The sequence below is a fragment of the Brassica napus genome, chromosome C6 (genome assembly GCF_020379485.1).
Source record: "Brassica napus cultivar Da-Ae chromosome C6, Da-Ae, whole genome shotgun sequence".
Classification (NCBI taxonomy): domain Eukaryota; kingdom Viridiplantae; phylum Streptophyta; class Magnoliopsida; order Brassicales; family Brassicaceae; genus Brassica; species Brassica napus.
This window is the reverse complement of record NC_063449.1, coordinates 28,431,602-28,442,688: the sequence shown is the minus strand read 5'-3', so window position 1 is coordinate 28,442,688 and position 11,087 is coordinate 28,431,602. Positions and strand designations below refer to the sequence as shown.

Genomic DNA, 11,087 nt, shown 5'->3' with positions numbered 1-11,087 from the left:
AGATGACTTAATATAAGTTTTCTACTAAGTCGTCCAGTTGGAAGACTTATCAGACGACTTAATTATAAGTCTTCTGCGAAGTCGTCCAGATTGAAGTAAATACCTGACTGAGGATAGCCTCTTTAAACTGTTTGCGTCCTTTGCGACCCTTGTAAGCCAGTATCGGTGGAGACGGATTGTTTGGGAGAGGATTACCAAAAGTAGCACCCAATTCCGGAAGAGCTGTGTACACCCAGACCCGGAGAGCTTGCGCAAACCCATTAATAGTGTAACAACCCGAAATATCTCTGCCCTTCACAGAGTCCATCAGCACCTTGAACGCGACTCTCCCCCATGGATAATTCTCAAACCGCTCTAGCTCCATCACTAGCCTTGCCAGACTAACCCGTGTAGGGGTTGAATACTTTCTCCCTTCAATGTATCCAGTGAAGATGGCAAGGTACGCGAGCCGCTTGCGATCATCCCGAGACCACCCTTCGCATCTCTCAAGTGCTGCTATTATCTCCTGAGTAGATGGCCCAGTTTCGACATGAACTCCCAACATCTCCCAAAAAGAAGTCAACTCCTTTGTAACAACAGAGTGAGGTCTCTCAAGGTCCTCGATGTACTCGCAGTTTAGACCAGTGAGGTTTTCAAACTCTAACAGTGAAAACCTCACAGATTCTGGACCAACGAGACTCCACGGCTCATACTTCTTCTTTATGTTCAGCTGGAAACCGAGCATGTAGTGAACCAGCCTTGAAGCCCAATCAAATCTCAGCTTTTGGAACTTGATGAAAACTCCCAACTTCGACTCCTTCAGCTCTTCATATTCGTCATCATGAAGAGCTTTCTTTTAAAGCAGCATGCAACGTCCAACAAATATGATACGAAATGCTATGCACTGCGGGGGGCTCTTCCCCTAATGTATATATCCTACGGGGGATTTCTGGCATCTCCATTTTTTTTGCCAGCAAAACAATCAAAGACAACCATCTCAAACAATCAAAGACTTATAATTAAGTCGTCTGGCAAGTTTTCCAGCTGAAAGACTTATAATTAAGTCGTCTGGAAAGTCTTCACTTTCCAGACGACTTAATTATAAGTCTTCCAAGACTTCCAATTTTATGTTCATATTTTCCTCAATCAATCACTTGACAGTAAGAGATATAACTTACCGGCGGTGGAGTTCAATGAGACGCCTCTGAGAGAATGCGCGTTAGGGTTTCCTCTCGGATCTTAAATAGAGGAAGCGGCTGTGAGAACGGTGGTGAGAACGACGGTGATAACGGCGGAGAGATAACCAGCGGTGAGAACGATGAGAACGATGGATTAGAGAGAAGCGACGGAAATCGCCTTCGAAATCGCCTTTGAGAGAAACGACGTTAGGGTTTTCTGATTTTCGCGAAACAGTGAATAAAAAAAAAACACCTTATATATGGCCGGTAAATAATCCGGTTAGGTTTAAAAGTACATTGTAAAATTAAAGGTTCGGTCCGGTTTGGACGACTTACTAGTAAGTTGTCTGTTGAATACCGTACATCAAACGACTTTCTAGTAAGTCGTCCCAGACCCTAAATTTAACCCCTAAACTAAATTGACTAAATTAACTAACTAACCATGTTATAAAGCCGTAGTTCTACTTAAATAGTATTTACTATACACAAAAATAAACACACTTACGTAAATTTTAAAGTTTTCAAAAAAACATTTATGCATTCCAAAATCTAACCCTAAGAACACATACAATACTACAACATATGTTGGCAAAACCTAAACCAAAGAATATCATGACTCACTACTTTCACTCATCTATGTTGAAAACCATTAAATTTTGTTATATCTTAATTTATATCTCTTAAAACATATGTTAATTACATGATTTCAATTTTTCACTTATCAAAATATGTTTTACAAAAATTTTAAATTATTTCTAAGTAGAACTAGACCAGACGACTTACGGGAATTAGAAACGTAAAAAAAATTTAGTTTTTTTGTTTGTTCACAAAGGGCTGGTTGTAATTTCAATAGTCTTTTAGGTTACTTTTGCATTTGATTCAAGTTTGGGTTTACCTTTGTGTTTGAAATCAAGTTGTGAGTCATATTTGACAATTTTTCCTATAAAGTAACCAATTTGCAGAGGGGGAAGGGGGGGGGGATACTAGCAGGATACAGCGAAGCAAACTTTGATGAGACCAACTCTTAATTCTCTCAAGACTCAAGAGTTGGTTCAAGTTCGTGGAAGAGCTTGTCATGTCTATAGTTGTATTATCGTCTTGAGATAGAGTGAGCAAACTTGGTCGAGTGAAGTATATATTTTGGATATACTAAGATTTATATTCTTTGGTTATACATCATAAAAATTTCAGCTAGTGGGTTTATTTAAACCGGTCATATTCAAGAAGCATCTCTTAGCACAGTGTCTTGAGTGATTCAGTATTGCACTCAAATCTGATGAATGCTAACATTGCAAGACCAATATTTAGCCTTGTTCTAAAACTCGGCCGAGTTACCGATTACTCGTCCGATTAAACGTAAATCGGAAGGCCACCGTGGCGAAATGGATGTGATCGGTGTGTCTAGGCGCTGAATCGTATAATGAACGCGTTATCTGAAGAAATAGAGAAATCGTCGATTAGTTTTGGAAAATCGATTTGTGCAAATCTGAAAGAGTTTGAAAATATCAAAGCTTTTAGTTAGAAATCAGATTATAACTTAATCTTCTATATGAAGTTGAATCCCACAAGAATAGCTTTTTAAAACGGTGAAATCGCAGAAAACTTGAAGACGACTGCGTATTAAGTCTTGGAAAATCACAAGGTTGAAAACGAGGGTGTATTGGTCATTTTACATTCATTAAAGCTTAAAAGTAATTATATGTCAAAAGTGCACTTGGCCACAATCAAACCTTTGACATGAAGGAGTTTTAGGGGGAACACAGACCACTAGACAAAGCTAATACACTTTGTACTCCATGCCAATTTACATTATATACACGTGTTTACTGTGATTTGCATAGAGAAAGGTTGATATTATTAGTATATAGATATTGTAAGCATTTTATGAATTTTGGTATCAGTGATGTATCTTTAATAAATATTTATTATATAAAATTTTGTATTATATGTTTAAATTGTGATATTTTACATATTAAAGTACAAAAAATTTCACCCCGCGTATTCCCCAATTTTTTCCAACTTTTCCAATAAATCGTTAGGTTCGTGTGCTGCACTCGTAGCGCATATCAAGTTTCCTAACAAGGATATTTAGTGAGTTGTAAGTGAATTGAAAAGCAGTATACTAAAGGAGAAAAAACAAAACAAAAAAGCTCCAATATATAGAATACTTTTGTAAGTATCAAACAAAACAATTGTCAAGACTCACCAAATCACTACTAATAAACGTATAAGAAGAGCAGAAGATATAAGCCTCCACAAAAAGACACTAAATAACAGTATTTGTATATTATATGGCAACACATGAAACAAAAGCCAATCTTCCATTATCACATATAAGAATCAAGTTTCCTGGGATGGAGTAGCTGCTGCTGTTGATGACCTTGATGACTTCAACAATGGTTGTAGAGCTTTTACCACAATGCTCATGTTCGGCCTAAACTCTGATTCGTATTGCACACACAACGCCGCAACAGCCGCGAGCTGAAAGAGAAGAAAAAAGAAGAAGAAAACATTACATGATTAGCTTCAAAAGTAGTTTCACAGGTTAAAGATGAAACCATAAAAAGGGGGCAAAGTTTTTTTTTTAACCTTTGCAACTGCTTTAGGAGGATAATCTCCATTGAGTTTTGGATCAACACATTGCTTCACTTTGTCTTCACTCAGCCTTGGAGCGGCCTGAAGTTATATGTCAGAGAACTTTAGTGCCAAGAACAATAACATCCAAGAATAAAAATATGTTCTTGTTGCTTACCCAAGTGACAAGACTTTGCTGACCACGTGGCATAGTATGATCAACAGGCTTTCTACCAGTCAAGAGCTCCAAAAGCACTACACCAAAACTATAAACATCACTCTTCTGTGTCAGTGAACCAGTCATGGCATACCTGCAACACCAAAAAACTGTAAAAGTTAACAATCTTTTACTTCTTCAAGATTAGTGTGATGAATTGTTTCAGAAGCATTCATTACTCTGGCGCGTGGTAACCAAAGGTCCCCAAAACTCTAGTAGAATGAAGGCGAGCAGCCATATCAGGAGACTGATTAGACAGATTAAAATCAGCAATCTTGGCTTTAAAATCTTCAAACAGAAGCACATTGCTAGACCGAACATCCCTGTGTACAACTGCGGGTTGAACTTTCTCATGTAAATACTCAAGTCCTCTAGCTGCCTCAACCGCTATTCTAACCCGTTGGGTCCAATCAAGCGTGGGACCTGGCTGCGCTCCTTGGACTCCTTTCCTCCCGTGCAAGATGTCATGTAAAGAACCCATCGTGGCAAACTCGTACGCAAGTATACGGAGGTTCCCTTCAACGCAGTAGCCAAAGAGCTGAACAAAGTTCTCATGCTGCAGCTTTGAAACCCTTGAGACCTGAGTCAAGAACTCGAAGTTCGATTCAGGCTCAGCTGAGTTATCAAGCTTCTTGACCGCCACAGCTCTCCCATCTTTCAAAGTTGCGTAGTAAGCTCTTCCGTATGAGCCTTCACCGATCAATGCCTTTGATCCAAAGTTATCAGTCTTTTCTTTCAGCTCATCCAACGACAATGCAGGGACGTCGATAGCTGGAGGCACGTTTAGAGCATCAGGCCTCACAGACACTTCTGTGTTTTTATTGTGCCCTTCAAGAACAAGAAACACGAAAAAAAATATTAATAATGCCACATATTGGCACCAAAAGAATCACAACTAGTACCGTTATGGTGCTTGGGACTTCTCCGGTGATCATTTTCAGTAGTATGGTAAGGCTCTTCTACGTTGCAAGCACAGCACAACCACCTGCGCATCTTTTCTCTCTTGCCTATGTAAAAGATCGTCTACAGCTCTCGGTTTATCCAGCCGAACAAAGTAGCCTGGTGATCGATCGTTCGCCTGCAAATGAATCAATCATCATCATTTCTCATATCTACACAATCAATACAGAGACAAAGCAAGGTTCTTTAGGCCAACAGAGAGACTGATATTCCAAGTATGAGCATTTGATTCGAGATTCAGGCTAAAGTTAAGACCTTTACACAAACCCACGAGCTGCTTAAACGTGAGGTTCAAGATCAAAGCTTTTTGGATGTAAATCTTACCGTCTGACCACGGCAGTGATGATAGTCAGGATCCGTAGGATACATACCCAAAACCCCAGATAGAGATGGATTGAACAAAGTTAAGAACTGTGGCAGAGAAAGGAGAAGGAAGCGACGAAAGGACCCAAAGAACTCAACAAAGAGCAAAAAATTAAAAAAAAAAAGGAAAAACAGATATAAAGAGAAGAAAACAGCTAAGAGAATGTGTCAAAAGTAAAGAGAGGCAGAGAGACATGATTTAAAAAAAACAGACACTTGTGACCAATAAAACAAAACAAAGAAACTACATTTACAAGATTATAAGAATGAAAGAGGAGAGTATACCTTTAAAAGTCTATCTCTGTGTTTTGCTGTTCTGTTTTGTTTTGTTATGTTAGTTGGACAGATTAGAGAGAAGGGAGATAGACGTGGGGAACTGAAATTCTTGGGACAGAGAGATATATAGTGGAGGAGACAGAGAGAAGAAGCAAACGCGCTTAAGGAAAAAATCTTGGACAAATGATATTTTAATACCTTCTTCTGATTCTGTTGCTTTGTTTTCTTGTCAACATCGTTTTCGATGGTTCGTTCGTCCGGAATAAACATTCTAGTATAGTCTTTTACGTATTTGACCTAATCAGGTCTGTTTTGTCGGCGTTGTTTCGACCTTTGATTTGAAGAAAAGTTTTTACAGTTTTTTTTTCTTTTGAACTGAAAGTTTATACAGTTTGGATCACTTTAGTAAAGGGTAATACTGTATATTGACTGATTTAATATTATTTTAGAAAGAAAAAATGTGGAAAACATTATTGTCAAGTTCTTAAAGTAGTCCAAAAACAACAACTGAATAAAATATCAAAATGTGAATCAGTTTTTCTTTGGTTTGGTAAAGGGGAAAATGTTGAAGATGTTAGTTTAACTTTTTAGTTAAAATATACTAATATATTACATAAATCAAATGTTCTACATTCATCTGTAAGAAAATTACATTTAAAGCTATGATTGTCTCTCTAACTACCAGCAATTGTTAACATCTTCAATGGAAAAGAAATGTTGTGGGCCAAGTGGTATCACCATTTTCTCATTTCTTTTAGTTGATGTGGAGAGGACTTTTCTCGGTGAGTCTTCTTGTCGACACACTCTTCTTCTTCTTGACAATGTAATGAGATTTTGGAGTTTAGAAATGTAAATACTTATACTTGCATGACATTCTTGTTGCTGCTGTGGTCAAAGTAATATGTTGTTCTTCCTGGTTACTAAAACAAAAACTTTACGTTCATGTCCAGTGGCAGATGTAGTTCTTTAGCAAGGGGTCACTTGACCCATGTGGTTTTCTAGAAAAAAAAAATTGTTTAGATTTTGAAGAAAAAGAACTGAAAAAATATCACCAACTCAACTTCTTAACCCATGTAATGTATGCTTATACGTAAATTGACCCTTGTAATTGATTCAGCTGGCTCTGCTACTGTTCATGTGGCTCTGCTACTGTTCATGTTCTGTAGTGGGATTTAAACCACTTCAATTTGCTTTTACAGTGGTGAAAGTGAATCAATACACATCTACCGGTTCCGACTCCTGAACACGTTTTGATGAAACATTCGATTTGGCTACTATATTTAAAGAATTATAATCATGTCTTGTAAAGATAGATTTTTTTATATTGCCATATCTATATATATATATTTAAAAAATATATTAAATATTTATTATAAATACATTGATTTTACAGTTATAAACATTTTAACTAATAGTAATACAACAAACACAATTCCTTTTTTGGTAAAGTTTTATTATTAGTTAATAAAAAGTTCATAGAAAACTTAGAAGATCTAGTTTTGTGAAATAATTTTTTTCTAAAACTTTTATCATAACATAGCGGAGGAATGGAGTATTATTCATATATCGCATGATCCTCAAATAATCAAACCTTTATTAAGATTAATTTAAAAGTATTTATGGTATTCTAAATTTCAACTACGAATATGATGCTATTGGACTGATGAGCGATCTCTTATTACATCACAAGCTCATGGACCAAAACAGTCGAAAGCAAACACAACCTAAGACAAATGATTGTCTGATCAGTTACATAATTCTATAATATATACCCAGTTTGGTCCACTAAATTCATAAAAATTCTTGTTTCATTATTCATAAAACAAATTTTGTTCATAAGTCAATCATCTACAAGTCAATCATCGATATGTAACTGTGAATCAGAACTAATCATCAATTTATCATCGATAGGTAACTGTTAATTTAAAAATTAATCATCATTTTAGTAAGACTGTGAATCGAGAGTTCATTTAGATAAACGACAACGAGATACAACGAAACTATAATGGATGATGGTGATTCTGATAATGGGGGAACTGCTGACGACGGACTTACGATGACGGATATGACGCCGTGGGGATCAATGGACAAGAAGTACAGAGGTGAGGACGCTGGCTGCCAGAAGTATGTGGTCTCAAAATTCCACGACTTCAAAATGGTGGATTCAAAACCCATCATGGATCAGGTGGAAGCGCTTCAGCTCATTTGCCATGAAATCGTTGCTGAAGGAATGTCCATCTGCGAGACATTCACAACTCTCAGCTTCATTGAAAAACTTCCTCCAAGCTATGCGGATTTCAAGAACTACTTGAAGCACAAGAAGAAGAAGATGGGGCTCGAGGAGCTCATCATGAGGCTTCAGATGAAATCCAGAAACCGAACTGCTGACAAGGTCACTGCTAAGAGGCACATTGTCAACATGGCTGAGCACAAAGGCAAAGGAAAGGCACACGTTAATTCTCCTGCCAAGCCTTCCAAAACTGATGCAGCCTTGAAAGCTTCTGGAAAAAACTTCAAGAACAAAGGTATTGAGATCAATGCAAATGTGGAGAAGTTCAAGGAGAAATGTCACTACTGCCACAAAGTGGGGCACAAGACTGTTGAGTGTCGCAAAAAGATCAAGGATGAGAAGGCTCAGGCAAATCTCACTGAGGAGGATCTCGTTGTTGTGGTGACTGAAGCCAACATGGTTGAAAGCAACAACCCCAAGGAATGGTGGTATGACACTGGTGCAACCACCCACATTTGCACCGATAGGGCGATGTTCAACACCTATCAGAAAAACATGACTGAGGAGAAGCTCAAGATGGGAAACACTCCAGTCTCCAAGATTGAAGGACGCGACAATGTGATTTTGAAGATGACATCTGGACGTGAGGTCACTCTGACGAATGTGAAGCATGTGCCTGACATGAGGAAGAACCAGGTCTCGGGAACCTTGCTCAACAAGAATGGATTCACCACAAGTTTTGAGGCGGATAAGCTCGTGATTAAGAAGAATGAGATGTATTTGGGAAGAGGGTATGTTAAGGGTGGACTTGTCAAGTTGAATGTAATGACAGTCCTTCCGAAAGTTGTAGCTCCAAAAGTTTCAATGAATAAGAAAGAGCCAGTTGTTTATTTGGTTGAGTCTTTTAATATAAGGCATGAAAGATTAGGCCATGTAAACAACAAATCTATACAAAGATTAATGAATTTAAATCTAATTCCTAAATGCAAAACAAGTAAACAAAAATGTGAAGTATGCGTACAGGCTAAGCTCACAAAAACGCCATCACCTCGTGTTGAAAGAACTAATAAACCTCCAGATTTAATTCACACCGATTTATGTGATTTAAAATACATACAAACTAGAGGTGGAAAAAAGTACTTTGTGACCTTCATAGATGACTGCACAAAATATTGTTATGTATATTTATTACATAGCAAAGACGAAACCTTAGAAAAATTTAAAGAATTTAAACTCGAGGTTGAAAATCAACTTAAAACAACTATTAAAGTAGTTAGAAGCGACAAAGGAGGCGAGTATGATGGTCCATTCAATGCATTATGTAAAGAACATGTAATAATCCATCAAACTACAGCTCCTTACTCACCAGAATCTAATGGAGTTGCTGAACGCAAAAAAACTCTAAAAAAGATGATGAATGCAATGTTGCAGGAATCTGGGTTACCCTAGAACATGTGGGGGAAAGTGTTGCTTACCACACTAATTATATCCTCAACAAATTTCCACACAAGGTAATTGGCAAAAGTTGCGGTACCACCACCAAAGAAGGTCTCTATTGGACCTAGAACAGTGAATTGCATCTTCATCGGATATGCACATAACAGTAATGCTTATCGATTTCTGGTACATAAATCTGAAATATCAGACATTCATGTAAATACAGTCATGGAATCAAGAAATGCATATTTCATCAAAAATATTTTTCCATATAAGGAAAAACAAGGTTCAAAACGAACTCGAGAAGAAAGAGACAATGACAAAAACTCAGAAAATGAGACAAACGTCGAGATTTCTATAAATGATATTTCAGAAAATGGAGAAAAAGATGAACCTCGAAAGAGCAAAAGAGCTCGAAAAGAAAAATCTTTTGAAGAAGATTTCCTAATGGCATTTTTAGTAGAAAATGTTCCAAAAACTTTGGTAGAAGCCATGGCTTCACCAGAAGCTCCATTCTGGAACGAAGCTATCAGGAGTGAATTTGATTCGATCATGCAAAATTATACTTATTACATAATGGATTTACCACCTGGCTGCAAAGCATTAGGGAATAAATGGATAATGACATGAAAACCTGGTGGAAAATACAAGTCTAGGCTTGTAGTTCAAGGATTCCGACAAAAGGAAGGCATTGACTATTTTGATACATACTCTCCAGTGACGAGAGTAACATCAATAAGACTGATGATAGCAATCACAACCTTAAGAGACTTAAAAATCCATCAAATGGATGTAAAAACTGCTTTTCTAAATGGTGATTTAGAAGATGAAATTTACATGAAACAACCTGAAGGTTTTGTCATTCCCGAACAGGAAGACAAAGTATGTCGACTTGTAAAGTCACTTTATGGGCTTAAACAAGCTCCTAAACAATGGCACGAAAAATTTGACAATACAATAATGTCAAATGGTTTCAAAATAAATGAATGTGACAAATGCATATACTACAAAACTACCAAAAATACGTATGTTTTGCTATGTCTATATGTAGATGATATGCTCATTATTGGAAGCAATAAAGACATTATCAATCAAATAAAGAACATGCTCAAAGGGACATTTGAGATGAAAGACTTGAAATTAGTAGATGTAATTCTCGGGGTTAAAGTCACAAGAAATTTAAACAGAATTATCTTAACCCAATCTCATTATGCTCAAACAATATTAAAGAGATTTAAAAATTACTCTAATAGTACGACAAAAACTCTGTTAGATCCCCAAATGCACTTGACAAAGAATTCAGGTGAAGCGGTTTCACAAAACGAGTATGCACATGTGATCGGAAGTCTCATGTACTTGACCAATTGTACTAGACCGGATCTGGCGCATGCAGTAAACGTACTTAGTCGATATACAAGTAATCCATGTCATACACACTGGAAAGCTATAACGAGGGTACTCAATTACTTGCGTTACACCAAAGATTTTGGGCTTCACTATAGTAAATAACCAGCAGTTTTAGAAGGATACAGTGATGCTAACTGGATATCAGATTCTAAAAACTCAAAATCCACGAGTGGATATGTCTTTACACTAGGAGGAGCAGCAATATCATGGAAATCTATCAAACAAACAGTGTTAGCCAGATCTACCATGGAATCTGAGTTCATAGCCTTAGACAAAGCAGCAGAAGAAGCCGAATGGCTTAGAATTTTTTTGAAAGATATTCCGATGTGGGAGAAACCTGTGCCAGCTATACACATACATTGTGATAGTCAATCAACAATAGCTCGGGCTCAGAATAATCTCGTCACATCAGAAGACGACATAAAACCATTAGACAACTTATCTCAACTGGTGTAATCACAATAGA

At 37.1% G+C, this 11,087-nt stretch overlaps 1 pseudogene; it reads right to left on the bottom strand.

The window, feature by feature from the left end:
* Positions 1–3,290: 3,290 nt before the first annotated feature.
* Positions 3,291–5,486, bottom strand: LOC106359188 (annotated as a pseudogene).
* Positions 5,487–11,087: the final 5,601 nt, after the last annotated feature.